The sequence below is a fragment of the Pezoporus flaviventris genome, unplaced genomic scaffold, assembly GCF_033815535.1.
Source record: "Pezoporus flaviventris isolate CSIRO_AGI_PZ_B2104156 unplaced genomic scaffold, CSIRO_AGI_Pfla_v1 ptg000013l, whole genome shotgun sequence".
In the NCBI taxonomy this organism is placed as follows: domain Eukaryota; kingdom Metazoa; phylum Chordata; class Aves; order Psittaciformes; family Psittacidae; genus Pezoporus; species Pezoporus flaviventris.
This window is the reverse complement of record NW_026892561.1, coordinates 9,220,862-9,236,571: the sequence shown is the minus strand read 5'-3', so window position 1 is coordinate 9,236,571 and position 15,710 is coordinate 9,220,862. Positions and strand designations below refer to the sequence as shown.

Here is a 15,710-nt window from a genome sequence, read left to right as displayed (position 1 = left end):
GAGAAATTATGGCTTTAATGTATGCAACTGCACCTAATTAAAAAAAAAGTATAACTATTTGACTTACTATTTACCATTTTTGGCAAGGCAGGCAAAACAATATTAGAACTAAGGAAGAATCTGTTACTGCAGTTACTGAAATCTATGCGGCATCTGCGTGGGTATGTAATTTATGCATTTAGTTCCAATCTTTGTGTTGTGTATATATTTTTTTATGCCTGTATTTTCTTTGTCTGCTCTATTCAGTATACACACGGAAACCTGAAACAAAGAGAGAGAGTCAAAAAAAAAGGCAGCTTAAAGAAATTGACTTCTGCTGCCCAGGCTTCTGTAGTTTCCTTATTTCTGATTCCTTGACCTGAATTTGATGCATCTCAGCTCAGTTGTGAACTCAGGCAACAAGAGAAGGAAGTTATTTCATCCAGACAGAGAAGGCTCCTTCAGATGCCTTTGCTGCTGAGCTCAGAGAAGAAAAGAATTCCTGTTTATCAAGAGTAAGCACAGAGATACAACTTGCTGCAAAGCACAAAGAAAAGAAACAAGACTAAAGAATTATAATTGTAAACTCTGCCTTCCTGATGATATATGTACATATATATGTATTATTTTGAGGTTACACTCATGCAGAAAAGCCTGTGCTAATCTTTCCAAGTTGAATGGCTTCCTCTCTAGAGAACAGAGTTGCTAGCTAAATTTTTTACTGCTACTGGGCTTCTGCAGCTCTCACTGACTCTTCAAATACAAATTGTGCTCTTGGTGAAAGCTGTTTATAGAACAGTAAATCCCAAACCCAATCTGTTTTTCTTCCCCACTCTTCCCTAATTGTTTCCAGAAATACATATTCTCTTGATTTTTCTTGAACCAGGAATTCTTTACTTCCCTTTGTTAAGTACAAATGGTGGTCTGAGGCACAGCCCATGCTATTGCATGTGCTCAAGTTATTAGTTAAAGATGCCTTTTGCAAATGGTGCCCTGGCTGCAGTTGTCACATGGAATCTAAAATCAAGCAGTTTATGCATGATTACCAATAACCTTGACCAACCAGAGGTGTACTCTGCAGAAAAAGAAGCATATGACTCCACACATGTGCTTGGATTTCCCTGGTGAGCAAATGGATATTTAAAACAGAAAGGGATTCACACAAGGGTCAACTACCACAACCATGCAATTATGCTTGGAAGGAAAGGAAGCTAAATTCACATAAGCACATCTGAGGGCTAAGCTCTTGGTACCTTTACACAGCCATTTTTCTCTTCAAAAATCACCTGGGTAAAAATCATTCCACCCTTACAAAGACTGAGTTTATCAGGAAATGCAACTCTTGTGGTCTATGCCAGCATCGCAGTTGCTCCACAGTACAGCTACTTATGCTTGCAATGATTGATGGAAATGGGAGGTAATGCCAAATCTGCTTTCCTTGGACAGTACTTAAGTCTGCAAGTTAGTTGCGAGAGCATGGTACATTCCTATCCCACCGTTTTCCACTTTCTAATACTTACTGTAATCCCTGATGGCTGTGACAAAGGGAGTGACAGCTGAAACCTAGACAAAGGTTTCATGACTTCTGCTGTTGGTCTCTATAGGGCAGCTTTATGTGGTCTTCCCTTCACCAGTAGCTGCATCCAGTTTGCTAAGCACTGATTCAGCATTTTCCCACAGGATGAAAGGTAGTAGAGAAGGATTTAGATTATCATCCTTTGTAACCAAAGTCAAAAGTGTTCCAAGTGGAAGAAAAAAAGACAACGACTTTTTCCCACATCTGCATTTAAATCAATACTTATTGTCTTGGGTCTTCACATTTTTCTAAAGGGAGGATGCAAACTAAACAGAGCTGCACTTAATCCAGGGTCCTCAAGGAGATTTAATTAAGCACTTTCCCACCCTTTTCTTTTATTATTAAAGGGCACATACTACTCCTAGCTGCATATTTTAGTGAAATCTGTTGTAGGTGAATACAGAAGATATTTCTTGATTAGTTCTTATCTTGTCAAGACAAGGTACTGAAGGGAGTTCATCTGACCTTGGCTGAAAGCAGCTCACATTTTTCAAAGAAACATTTTGTATTAGTTTGAGGGGGGTTTTATGCTTAAAGCAAAAAATATGAAACAAATTTATAAAGGTGCACATTGTACGCAATGTTGGGGTGTGAGAAGAGGCTTTTTTTGTAAAGGTATTTCACTTTACTGCTATGGTGAAAATGAAAGAACAGCTATTACAAGATTGTAGCTTAACTCTTTTATTTGAGTGGGGAGAACACTGGACCAGATACTCAGCTCCCAGAAACCACACTGATGTACATCAGATGATATCCTTTTAAATTTTCTACAATCTGCAGTTATTGGGTCATTTCAATCACTAGCTCTTTGATGTTAACGTGGAAGTGCAATGTTATATTTTTCTCCATTTATACATTTTCTACATTTCACATTTATCTGAGAACTTTGCTCTTCATCAGGATGGATGCTCATCCAAAAACAGCTTATGGAGAGCCAACCATAATACTAATGGGAAGTTTCATTTCTGAAAGGAAAATATTCCCTGAGAAAAGAGAACTCAAACCTCACAGATAAGGCCTCTATCAGGGCATATCCCTCTATCAACTTGTTTCCCCCCAACTGCAGTATTCATAAGAGTATTTCCAGGTAGTCTAAAATTAGTTCCTAATTTGTTGCTAGATTACTGACCGATTACTTGCATTACAGTAGGATTGCAAATCCTTGCTGTGCAAGGCAGTATACACTCACATGTGAAAATCCCTAACCCAAAGAGTTTAACTATCAAATAATCAAGAAAAACAGATTCTTTGGAGGGCGTATATATTCTTATTCCTGGTTCTCACAAGGAAATGACACATACTGGGAATTCCTCCCTTATATTTAAGGTATGTAAATAAGTAGTAATTTAACATGCATGCAAAAGTCTCTCCACCAAGTGTAGCAGGTAGGACAGAATAAAAATAATGCAAGCCCCTGCAGTACTGTTCCATAGAAACTTCTTACAATGCTACATTGGGTTATAAAGCCACATTCTCTGGAATTTAATCCCAAGCCAAAGTGCTCTTCTCTACCCTGCCTATTTGCACAAACCAGAAGCTCCTTTTAGATACGGAACATCAATATTTTTAGCAAAAATTAATGAAATCTTAAATCTAGACAAAATATTCTGATGTGGAAAAAAGAAGAAAAATGAGGTAAAAATAGAATTCGTGTGGGTCTGAATATTAATTCAAATGCAAGAGGCCATAATGTAACCCATCAGTCAAGTGTTGAAGATGAAATGCTAATTACCACAGATGTTGCCCTCCATTTTACTACTGTAACTTTCTCAGATTAACTTTTCCTGAAAGTAAAAAGGAACAAAATATTTTTCTTCCCTTTCCTTTTTTTGATATACAATTTATCGAAACACACATATATAGGTTTCATATTACTGTTTATATCAATATTAGGGTCTTGCTTACTCTCTCTATTCCATCCAAATGTCTCTAGTCTTTCATTGGTTACATAATTAACTCACTCTGCCCAGCCATCTGGAAAGAAGCAAATGATCCTAGCCTCTGAGCTACTAAACCTTCCTTTAACTTTTCCATCTCTCTGTTTACATAATAGCTGGCTTTCTGATGGGCATCTCTCATTGATGTATATTGTGGGCAGAAGAGGTTGAGGTCCAGTTAAAGCCCCATTCAAAATATAGGGTATTAAATCCTCAGGACATGCAAGATTAGCTTTTGTTTTTTCCCTTCTGTTCACCAAAAGCCGCTATATTTATGCAGCAGGGTCTTCTGAAGGCTAGACGCCTGCAGCCACTGACACAAATATTTACACTGAAGGCAGCACCTTGATTGCAGACAGACATATTCCTCATGACAGACAAAGAATGGTGCGTTTTTTTCTCTCAGATGGCAGCCTTTAGAAAAAAGCATGATACAGCAAGCAAGGCAGTAAAGCAGAAGACTGCCATAGAGAAGCTCCAAGGAATAGGACCTATGGTTCAGAGTAGATTCTTTTCTAGCCTACTGCACACTTCCTTCAACATGGGACAATTTCAAAGCATTTTTTCCCATATTAATTGAATAGACTGCAGGAGGGTAAATGTACAAATGGAAGCTGGGAGAAAAGTCTTCATGCTTATTAGAACGGCCATGAAATGCTCTGAAAGATAATTGTTACGGCTTTCCTATCAACTGAAGTAGCAAATTGGTTAATTTTCTGAGTTTTTCATAATCTAGCTTTTTGAGAATAGTAAACTAGAATGATTGAACTAATGATCTAACCAGCTCACTATCAGAGTAAGCCTAAGGCCTAGTTATTAACTATGGTGAAGAATTCAGCTTCAGGAATTTGACATTTCCAGTGAACCAAAGTTATTAAAACACATTCAAGAAGTAGGACTGTAGTTTTTTTGCTCTATAAATAAATGCTCTGATTTCTCCTACACATATTATATTGTTATTAGTGACATCATCTTTTCAGTGATTCCCAGTATCAGCTAGTTAAGACTTGGATATGTTGCCAATGAAGCTCTGCAGGCAAGCAGCTCTTTAGAAGGCAGCATACATCCGAGGATGCTGTTGCTGCTCCCTAGACATCAAAGTTCAGGACACCACAGTTAACTGAATTCTTATCTGTAAAACATGCAAATATTAAAACAAGCTAATTAATGACAACTAGAAACTACAGCCCACTTGTTACAATGTAGACGGCTCAAGACTACATCTTTTTGGCACTAAACTGTAAAATTTAAAACTGCCAAGAATCTGTTATATAGTTACATTACAGAGAACTTCAGGTAACACCAGTAGCTACATTGCTTGGAGGAAAAACAGATTAAAAATTAAGAGTTCAATCACATGCAGTACCAGATAATGTCACAATTAGCTTTACAAAACAACATCATTCTTTATGAGACTTTTTCTTTGCTTCTTCATGCTATTGGCCTGATAAGCCCTTGCCAACAAAGACATTATACTAATTACAATTAGTTCTACAAAGTGTGGGACAGCTGAAATGATTTATTGATTTTTCCTCACAAAATAAAGCTTATTTTGAATTCCAAATATAGAGTAAGAAAAATAAAGCTGAAGTCCCAGATGACATTTATTCCAGACATGTATGAATGTGAAGATATTTATAAAGACACTCAATCCATTTAAAACTTTAATCTTACAGTAGTTCTTTGGGAAAAAAAAAAACCAGTGCAGAGTGTGTTTTATGCAATTAAATTCCTTTTCCCCTGAGCAGGGACATTTAAGGTACAGAGCCAAGCTCTGAGTTGTTTTCAAGAATCTTAGAAATAAAAGCATAGTCCAACAATAATTAAAAAAAAAAAAAAAAGAAATCCAGGCTAACAAATAAAAGCGTGCACAATGTTTTCAGGCAATATTAATGCGGCACTATGTTTGCGTTTGATAGAATCTGATATCCACAAGCAATCTGAAAAGCAGAAAGAACATGAAGCTGTGTTAAATATCTTTCTGCATTTCATATCTAAGCATGGAAATAATAAAGGAATGTTTTTGCTTCAGCTCTTTGAGAGCTCAGTCTTAAGCATTTTTACAAGAACTTTCTTTGTCCTTCATCCTGCAACATCATGAATACTCCTTGAAACATACTGAGATTTTGCTCATCCTGTGAATATCCCCAGTTTTGAACTGTATTTCCATGAAGGATGTGCCTGAACTGAGAATCTGAGCAGAATACAGCACTTGATCCTTCATGGGGACCCTCCTCACAAGTCTGTATCTTAAATTCCTTTGAAGTTCCAAAAGAAAAACAACCAACCAACCTATACTTACTAAAAAATGAATAGCTGATCCAGTTTGATATTCTCCCAGTGCTTTTTATATGCCCCATCTCCAGAGCTGCAACTCACTCGAGCACTTAGATGTAACCCTTCTGAAATACACACAATGAATATATACAAGTAAATAGGCTTTGGTGCAACAGCCCCACTCACAAACCAGCAGGTTTTCTTCCTGATGTTTACAGTGCCTTTTGCCACTATACTAGCCATTTTGTCCTTCACAAGAGAAGGCATAGAACTTATGGTCTGTGAGTCAGCATTATCTGATTAGGTCCACTTTCTATGGCTTGTTCAGTCTCGCTTATCAGACACACTGGAAAACATTTCCAATAATAAGCCATAAGAAATCTGCTTTCATATCTGGTGTCAGGCTACATATAACAGAAATCTTTTCATTTTAGTTTTAAAGTTTTGCTTCATTCAACAAGCCGACTTCTGGCTGATACACAATCTAACCTAAAGGCTATGGATCAGCAGGTAAATGCAGAAATTCTATTAGTTTTCAGACCTGCGGTTTACGCCTTTCATTTCAAATGAAATCAAAATCCTACACGTGAATAGGTAAAGCACAAAGTAAAGATCCTTTCTTAAAACCATCCATTACCTGTTACATGAGTATGAAGAAGAAAGCAGTTTCTGCATCTTGTAGATACTGAATATCTTGTGCTCAATGACTCTGGCAAGGGTGGTAAATAGCAGACATAAAAGAGATCCATTTTGAAGAAAAATTAAAACCATGACGAACATTGTATTGGGCAATGTGAAATCCTTCAAAGGTACAAAGGCAGGCATATTCAGGTATGCTTGGCATTAACAAAACCTCTCCAAGCTTGTATAAATTGGACTTCCTTAGCTAAATCCAAATTTAAAAGTCATAGACAAACTTGTCTATGCTTTAGATGTTTGAATATATATCATTTTCTGAAACAGAAAGGAAAAAAAAGCAGAAAGAAAATAATCCGCAAAGAGATTTCATTTCTTCGTTCCTTCTATGAGTGTACATCCTTCTAACATGCAACCAGATTTCCTAACCAGTTTTACCTATAAATACAAGAGATTTATGAACGATTGATATCTGATTTCATTTTATCATTTTCTCTAAAAAAGCTATTTTCACTGGGAGTTCTCAGAGCACTTGCATCCACATTTTGACACAGACTGAATCCCCATATTAATAGCAGTGATTATAACTCACTTTTGGTGTGGTCAGGCAGAACTTTACTGAAGTCATTGGAATCACTTCTGCTAGATTTGAAATTCTCTGTGAGAATGGTATATTATCTGCTATAGAGGATGAAGTACCTTCTGGAGATAAGGCTTCCTAATACAGGACCCCCCCTAAATCTACAGAAAAGACACATCTAGATTCTAGCTTTGTGGCTCAGACGTTTCTCTATTATATACATAATTTCTGTGTGTATACACAATTTTCCTTTTCCAAGCGGTGGATGATGATTGTCTTAGAGCATGAAAATCCACTGTGATTACACTAATGGTGGTTTCTTTTTTGTTGTTGTTTCATGTCTCATTCTGTGCATTCAATTAAGGAAATTGTTCTATGGTTTTGCTATTTATTCAGGAAAAAATACAGCTAAAAAGCGTGACTTTTTCGTCTTTGAAAATCAGCCTTAATATTTGTCTTTAAACAGTAAAGACTCAGCTTGCTGGGCTCTCTCTTTCTCAATATACAAGCCTACTCACACCTTTTATTTGTATTTAATCTGTATTTTCCTCTAGCAATAGGTTTGATAACCTCTTGTTTCATTTTGCACTGATGATCACAAGTGAGTTGGTATTCTTTATCATAGCTCTTAACTATTACAATATTCATTCCTCACATATGAATTTCCCATGCATTTTCTCCAAGAGAGGTAGAACTGTAGCTGTTACACAAAACTGAGAAGAAACAGAAGTCTGCACAGTGTGAGATTTCACCTTACATGTTCAGTCATATCAAGAAACATTATGTCAGTTGGCTTAGAGTAAAAGCAAATGGAAACTTCAAGATGTAATGTTCAGGTCCAGCTCTTAGTTAAGTCAAAGAAGCCAATTAAATCACAGTTTACAAAGGAATATAAAAACAGTAATGATCATTCTGGCTTATCTCACAGAGGGTGATAACAGAAATGCTGGTTTATCTTGCCCTTCTGACAGCTGTGTGCATGATTTTTTGTAAGAACTTTTGACAAAGAAACAGTGCTCTGTACTGTCCAGTCAAAGGCTGATCTCAGTGGTGTTTAGAAAATTAACATTCTGTTTGGATATATTAAAATCAGAGCTGAGGAAAGCTAACATAAAATATAGCATCTTAGCTGGCACCATTGCTTATGTAGCACCTTTCATCTCAAAAGGTTCTTGGTAGACTATATACACTGACAAATGGAGCCACTTGTGGGGGAATGTGGAGGTGTTTAACAGCATGGCAATGGTAAAGGATAATTTAGGATGAGGATGAAGAACCATATATCAGGTGAACTCCCCAACAGCATGGGAGATGAATTCTTCAACTCTGGCAAGAGAGGAATACTGATATGGAGCAGTCTCCTAATGCATTCTTGAATTACCTTGGAAATCACTCATCTAAGTATTGACCAGATATGACTATGTTTAACTTAGAATCATAGAATAAAACAAAAACTTGTTTGATCTGATGAGATCAGGTTGTGTGGCTGCAAGTTTGTGATAAAAAGCCAGTGGCAGAAAGAAACTGCAGATCTCTGAAAAGCAAAGCAACAAACCCCACAACCCTGAACCATTCATATGGAAATTATTCAGTATAAACAGGTAATTTCTTCTTCAACTGCTCATATAATAGTTTATATCCATCTATCATTATGGAAACTACATGGATACACAGATTATTACCCTGTGAAACAATGCAGTCATCTTACATCTTCTCATAGGTTTACTAGAATTGCTTGGGGCTTTGCTATTTTAGAGTAATGTCATTATCCTTTACATTTATGCTGTGTCGTGTTGTCCACCATTGTACAGTATTCATTATTGCACACTTTGTCATGCACTACTTCTGCAGATGTATATAACGTACACAGATGAAGCTAACCAATTTATTGATACCATAGATGTACATTGCACTTAGAGCTATCACTGCTATTCCTTATATTTACAAGACAAAGCGAATGAGTTATCTCTCATATACTAGAGGATCTCTTTGTAAATGTTGAATGATTTTAGTGGCGACATTATGACTTTGTTATCCTTCAATTTGTTCCTAAAAGGATGTAAGATATAAAAAAATATTGGTGGGGGAAGGAATATAAATTAAATTATTTTATGAAGATCATTGCTAAAATGACTCTGACAATAAATTTTCACAATTGTTCAGGAACAAAAGCTTCTGTAAGTACCTGAAAACAGTAGCACAGGTGAAGTAAGAACAGAGAACATCTTCAAATGAAGTCATTCATGCTTGTCATTTACTTATACAAACAGAACCAGAAAGCTGCTCTTCAAATAAGGCGTCACTTCTCTTACGGGCCTTGAGTGATGCTTTGCTCTTGTTTTACCTTTGTATTTTTATCTGGTTTCTTTAACTGCATGCAAAGGACCATCAACCATTTGAAATAATGGTTGTTTTCACACACTGTGGAATGAGTTGCCCGTTTCTAACTCAAGAACTGCAATGCAGACTAGAAACCCTCCTTAAGATTTAAACAGAGTTTATATAGGATGTGAGAAGCAGCTGGAGTGGAAGTGTTTTGTACAGAGCAGTGTTTGAAAAGATGTTAGATGTTATCTCCCCTATTCTTCAAATACCACAGTAAATGAACACACAAGAAACCTTATTTCTCCCAGGAAGGACTTTTTAACTTACTTTCATAGACATTTCTGGTGTTTCCCTTTAAGAAGAGAGTCTGGAATGAAGGCATAGCACATACAAAATTATCTCCTCTTGATAACTTATTTCAATACTGCATAAATTGTATGAAATGCAATTCTGTATTGAGTGAATGTGTGAAAATTAACCATAGAAAAAATGCATTTCATAATGCAATCCAGCACAGAAATATACATTGCCAGCATGTTCATTTCTAACAGTTTAATACTGCAAGTAAACAAGACCTCACAGCATTAGGAAAGGTACAAAAGAACAAATACTACCAACAAGCAGAAAAAGCTAAGACTCAGGTAGACAAAGCTAGCTCTATACAGTTCAGCTAAATCTATGCTGAGCTTATGTACCACTCTTGCTCATGCTCAGCAGCCTTTTATACACTGCCTGACTAGAGCTGTGAGGTAAGTGGTGTTATAGCTCCAGCTGTTTATCATCATCAAACAACTGAAGGTTATTGATCCCACATTTCTGGCAGCACCTGATGCAGGTCTCTAACCTGCTCCAAACACAATAACCAGACTAGACCAACTCATGTACATTGGAAGCATAACAGCAGACAGCTGACTTTGCACTGTCCAGTTAGGAAGCAGCTGCGTCTCAAAGCAGTCCAGCCAGGAATACACACCTTGACCCTCCAGGAATGTGCATTCATCAGCCTTGATAGAGCAGCTTCCTAGAATCTTCTATTAACAGGAAATTGGGAAAGAAAAGCGTGAGGAGAGAAAAATATCTGATATTTTGATTATGGACAAGTAAATGGCTTCAAAAAGATTTTGTGCCTATAAAGACAGTTACTGGAACCACATATTTTTCAAGCCTGGATTGAAGCATGCCTACTATACACATACAAAGATCACTGTTGTAATGATAATTGCTTTGCCACTCCAGGAGTCCACTCCAGGAGACTGAGTAGTAGACACAGCTGTGATTAAATATAATTCAATTCACCTCTTTGTATCTTTTGCCTGTCACTACATTGATATTTACCTGAACAGTGGTTATAAAGCCCCAGAATTCAAATATTACACAATGCAACAGAGTACTGCCAACTTCAGACAAGCCCACTAGTAAAGCACTCCTTCCTAAGCAAATGTTGAGAGCTTTTCCATACTTCGTGTTAGGTTCTTAACTTTGTTCAAAAATAATCATGAAAAGAGGCAGAAAAGATATTTGACAGAGTGGTTAGGTGAAAGCTTACATTACTATGGATTATTATTTAGCAGCAGCAGGTAGATGAGTTGAATGCACTTTCTAGAAAATGCTCTATCCTTTTCTTTTCTCCTATTTGTAAAAAAAAAAAAAAGTTTCAATCTGAAATTTTTTTTTTCCAAAATATCCTAAAAGTGAAGTTTTAAAATTACTTGTGTTCTATGTGATTGCTTTTGGGTTTTGGTCTGTAAATTAAGTAGGCATTCTGACTTATTAACAGAAGCACAGATAAGCTATGAGGGATATCTAAATGTCTGCTCTTGCTCCCGTTGAAACTGCCATCAGTACTCTCATTGTCTTCAGAGTCATAGTATCAAGCCCAGAAGAAGCAGCATATTGACAGAAGATAAATCTAATTCTCGAGAAGTTGCATTAAAAACTCACAGTAGTCTACAGGACAACAGGAAGACAGTGTGCTTGGCAAACACAAGTTGCAGAAAGCAACAGCTAATTCGGCATATCCCATAAGGGGTATAGAATTCGTCCAAGGAGTTCTTGAATGTGTCCCTTAAAGGTAGGCAATGTGACAGTACCAATGCAATTGTGATGGAAAATCAATCAGAGACCCATTTAAAAAGTAAAAATCCCTAGCTGTTTCTGATCCTGAATCTCAAACAGACCTGATAAACCTGAGGATTCCCTGTTAGGAAAAACATATTCAACAAATTATCATAAATAAGTGGGTTATATGCTTAGTTTTTGTACACAAAGAGAAACCTTAATGCGAGCTTCAATGCATGGAGAACTTTCCAAAATGCAGTTTCAAACAAGATTAAACCCCAGTAAATCCTCTTTCACTGTGGCTCACTGTGCTGACTGTTCTTTCACTGAACACAGGCTTGAAATACAGGGAAGCTGGTTTTTCAGACTTCCATCCTTCACTGGCTCAAATTCTCACAGAGGTTTGTTTTCTCAGCCAACCCTTCACATTCCTCCCACTAACAAGTGCAACTCTACTACGAAACAGACATCAAAATGACTGCCATTCCACAGACTTCAGGCTCCTATAAGCAGGAAATAGACAAGAGCCAGATATTGTTAACCACATCTCACAGAGTAGTGCAGAATTCCCATCAATAAACTGACCTGGTGTTCCTAGTGGTTTTGTATTTCTTGTTCTCCATCTTATTTCTTGTTCTCCATCTTTTCCAAAATATACTTTTCAATAAAGTTTGACTGAATCTTCAAAAATTTAAATGGCAAGCAATCAACTTTGAAGCCAAAGGAAAATAACCATTTTTCATTACGTAATTTATATTTCACTCAGAAACAGTATCTGAATTTTAACCTATATGTCATCCACAAGTAAGCTTGAGCCTCACCTGAAATAAACAAAATCTTGCTGAAAAAAAAAAAAAACGTACCAATAGCCTTTTCCCTAAGTTCTAACAAAAGACCAGAATTACTTGGAAGGGAAACAGTGCAAGTATTGCACATACTGCAAACATTTTTTTGGTATGAAGCAGGAATTATTTTATCACTTTCATGGGAGGAACTGTGAAACCCATTTTCTTTTCCTTCAAAGAAAAGTAAAAATCTTCTGAAAGTCTGTAATTGTTATACTCCAAAGTATGTATTAGGCACAAAGATGAATTTTCCTAAGAAAACAGTAACTAAAAATCCAGTCAAAAGTTTCTAATCATGAAACTACAGCATTGCACTTCTGGTTACTTCTGGAATAAACATTAGTATCACAGTGATTAAAAGGATGAAACCCAGCAATTAATTAATTATTTGTAAGGTCAGAGGAATAAATACCTCAAAAAGCAGATACATTCCCATGGGTTTTGCTGAGCCACTTTACACCTTCTAAGGCCTCTGCCAAGAAAAGCTCAGTTACAGAATCATAGAATCATAGAATGGTTAGGGTTGGAAAGGACCTTAAGATCATCTAGTTCCAACCCCCCTGCCATGGGCAGGGACACCTCACGCTAAACCATATCACCCAAGGCTTTGTCCAACCTGGTCTTGAACTCTGCTGGGGATGGAGCATTCACAACCTCCCTGGGCAACCCATTCCAGTGCCTCACCACCCTAACAGGAAAGAACTTCTTTCTTATATCCAATCTAAACTTCCCCTGTTTAAGTTTTAACCCGTTACCCCTTGTCTTGTCACTACAGTCTCTAATGAAGAGTCCCTCTCCAGCATCCCTATAGGCCCCCTTCAGATACTGGAAGGCTGCTATGAGGTCTCCACGCAGCCTTCTCTTCTCCAGGCTGAACAGCCCCAGCCTCCTCAGCCTGTCTTCATACAGGAGGTGCTCCAGTCCCCTGATCATCCTCGTGGCCCTTCTCTGGACTTGTTCCAACAGTTCCATGTCCTTTTTATGTTGAGGACACCAGAACTGCACACAATACTCCAGGTGAGGTCACATGAGAGCAGAGTAGAGGGGCAGGATCACCTCCTTCGACCTGCTGGTCACGCTCCTTTTGATGCATCCCAGGATACGGCTGGCTTTCTGGGCTGCGAGTGCACACTGCCGGCTCATGTTCATTTTCTCATCAACCAACACCCACTTCTCTGGAGGGCTGCTCTGAATCTCTTCTCTGCCCAACCTGTAGCTGTGCCTGGGATTGCTCCGACCCAGCTGTAGGACCTTGCACTTGCCATGGTTAAACTTCATGAGGTTGGCATCAGCCCACCTCACAAGTGTGTGAAGGTCCCTCTGGATGGCATTCCTTCCCTCCAGGGTATCAACCAAACCACACAGCTTGGTGTCATCAGCAAACTTGCTGAGGGCGCACTCAATCCCACTGTCCATGTCAGCGACAAAGATGTTGAACAAGACCGGTCCCAACACCGATCCCTGAGGGACACCACTCATTGCTGGTCTCCAGCCGAACATTGAGCCATTGACCACAACTCTCTGTGTGCGGCCATCCAGCCAGTTCTTTATCCACAGAGTGGTCCATCCATCAGATTGATGTCTCTCCAATTTAGGGACAAGGATGTTGTGTGGGACAGTGTCAAATGCTTTGCTTAAGTCCAGATAGATGACATCAACTGCTCTACCCCTGTCCATCAGTTCCGTAGCCCCATCATAGAAGGCCACCAAATTGGTCAGTCAGGATTTCCCCTTAGTGAAGCCATGCTGGCTGTCACCAAGCACCTTCTTGTTTTTCATGTGCCTTAGCATGCCTTCCAGGAGAACCTGCTCCAAGATTTTGCCAGGCACAGAGGTGAGACTGACTGGTCTGTAATTCCCCGGGTCATCCATTTTCCCCTTCTTGAAAATGGGGGTTATATTTCCCTTTTTCCAGTCATTGGGAACTTCACCTGACTGCCATGACTTTTCAAATATGATGGCCAGTAGCTTTGCAACTTCATTTGCCAGCTCCTTCAGGACCCACGGACGGATTGATTCAGGTCCCATGGACTTGTGCACGTTCAGATTTTTAAGATGGTCTGAACAAGTTCCTCTCCTACAGTGGGCACAAGGTCTTCATTCTCACAGTCCCTGTGTCTGCCTTCCAAGACGGGGGTGGTGCGGTCAGAGCCTTTGGCAGTGAAGACCGAGGCAAAGAAGTCATTCAGAACCTCAGCCTTCTCCAAATCCTGTGTAGCCAGTTCTCCCGAGAGCTTCCTGAGGGGGCCTACGTTTTCCCTAGTCTGTCTTTTATTTGCTATGTACCTGTAGAATTCCTTCCTGTTAACCTTAACATCCCTAGCCAAGTTTAATTCTAACTGGGCCTTAGCTTTCCTAACCTGGTCCCTAGCTTCCCGGACAACATCCCTGTACTCTTCCCGGGCCACCTGTCTTTGCTTCCACCTTTTATAAGCCTCTTTTTGTCCCTTGAATTTTCCTCAGCAGCTCCTTATCCATCCAAGGAGGTCTCCTGGCCCTCCTGCTGCACTTCCTTCTAGTCTACTCCTGAGCTTGTAGCAGGTGATCCTTGAATATCAACCAACAGTCTTGGGCCCCCCTGCCCTCTAGGGCTCTATCCCATGGAAGCTTACTAAGCAGGTTCCTGAGGAGGCCAAAGTCTGCTCTTTTGAAGTCCAGGGCAGTGAGCTTGCTGCACGCTCTTCTCACTGTCCTGAGGATCTCGAATTCGACCATCTCGTGATCGCTGCATCCAAGGCTGCCCTGGAGCGTCACATTTCCAACGAGCCCTTCCCTGTTGGTGAGCACAAGGTCAAGCACGGCACCTCTCCTTGTCGGCTCCTCTATTACTTGCAGAAGGAAGTTGGATTCCACACAATCGAGGAACCTCCTGGATTGCTTGTGCCGGGCTGTACCGTCCTTCCAACAGATGTCAGGGTGGTTGAAGTCACCCATGAGAAGAAGGGCCTGTGAGTGTGAGGCTTTTCCTACCTGTCTATACAGTGCTTCATCCGCAGGTTCTCCTTGATCAGGCGGTCTGTAACAGTTCCCCACAGTAATGTCTCCCATCGCTGTTCTCCCTTTAACCCTGACCCACAAACTCTCTGTTATCTGCTCACCTGTCCCCAGACAGAGTTCCATACTCTCCAGACTATCCCTAACATAAAGGGCAACTCCCCTTCCCCGTCTGTCAGGCCTGTCTTTTCTAAAGAGCCTGTAACCTTCCATCCCAACACTCCAGTCATAGGAGTCACCCCACCATGTTTCTGTGATGCCTATTATATCATACCCCCGTAGACGTGCACACATCTCTAATTCCTCTTGTTTGTTCCCCATATACAGGCATTTGTATAGAGGCATCTGAGCCGAGCTCCAACTGAAGCTGGCTCATTGGCTGGAGCGGCTGGGATAGCTCTACATTGCTCCGAGCATTTATTATAGGTGCTGGCAACTGACTGGGAGTGTTAGGATGGAATGATGCCCCCTCCCCCAACACATTTAGTTTAAAGCCTCCTTGA

General features: G+C 39.4%; 1 protein-coding gene and 1 long non-coding RNA gene across 3 annotated transcripts in view; one reads left to right on the top strand and one right to left on the bottom strand.

Moving 5' to 3' along the window:
* The window catches only part of ST6GALNAC3 (ST6 N-acetylgalactosaminide alpha-2,6-sialyltransferase 3), a 251,347-nt gene that overhangs the window by 10,477 nt on the left and 225,160 nt on the right, over positions 1-15,710 (bottom strand). The window lies entirely within an intron of this gene.
* LOC133268444 (uncharacterized) overlaps positions 1-15,710 on the top strand; it is a 38,046-nt gene that overhangs the window by 10,038 nt on the left and 12,298 nt on the right. Inside the window, exon 3 of the long non-coding RNA XR_009743071.1 lies at positions 11,264-11,381. This is a non-coding gene — a long non-coding RNA (uncharacterized LOC133268444). The remainder of the gene's footprint in view (positions 1-11,263; positions 11,382-15,710) is intronic.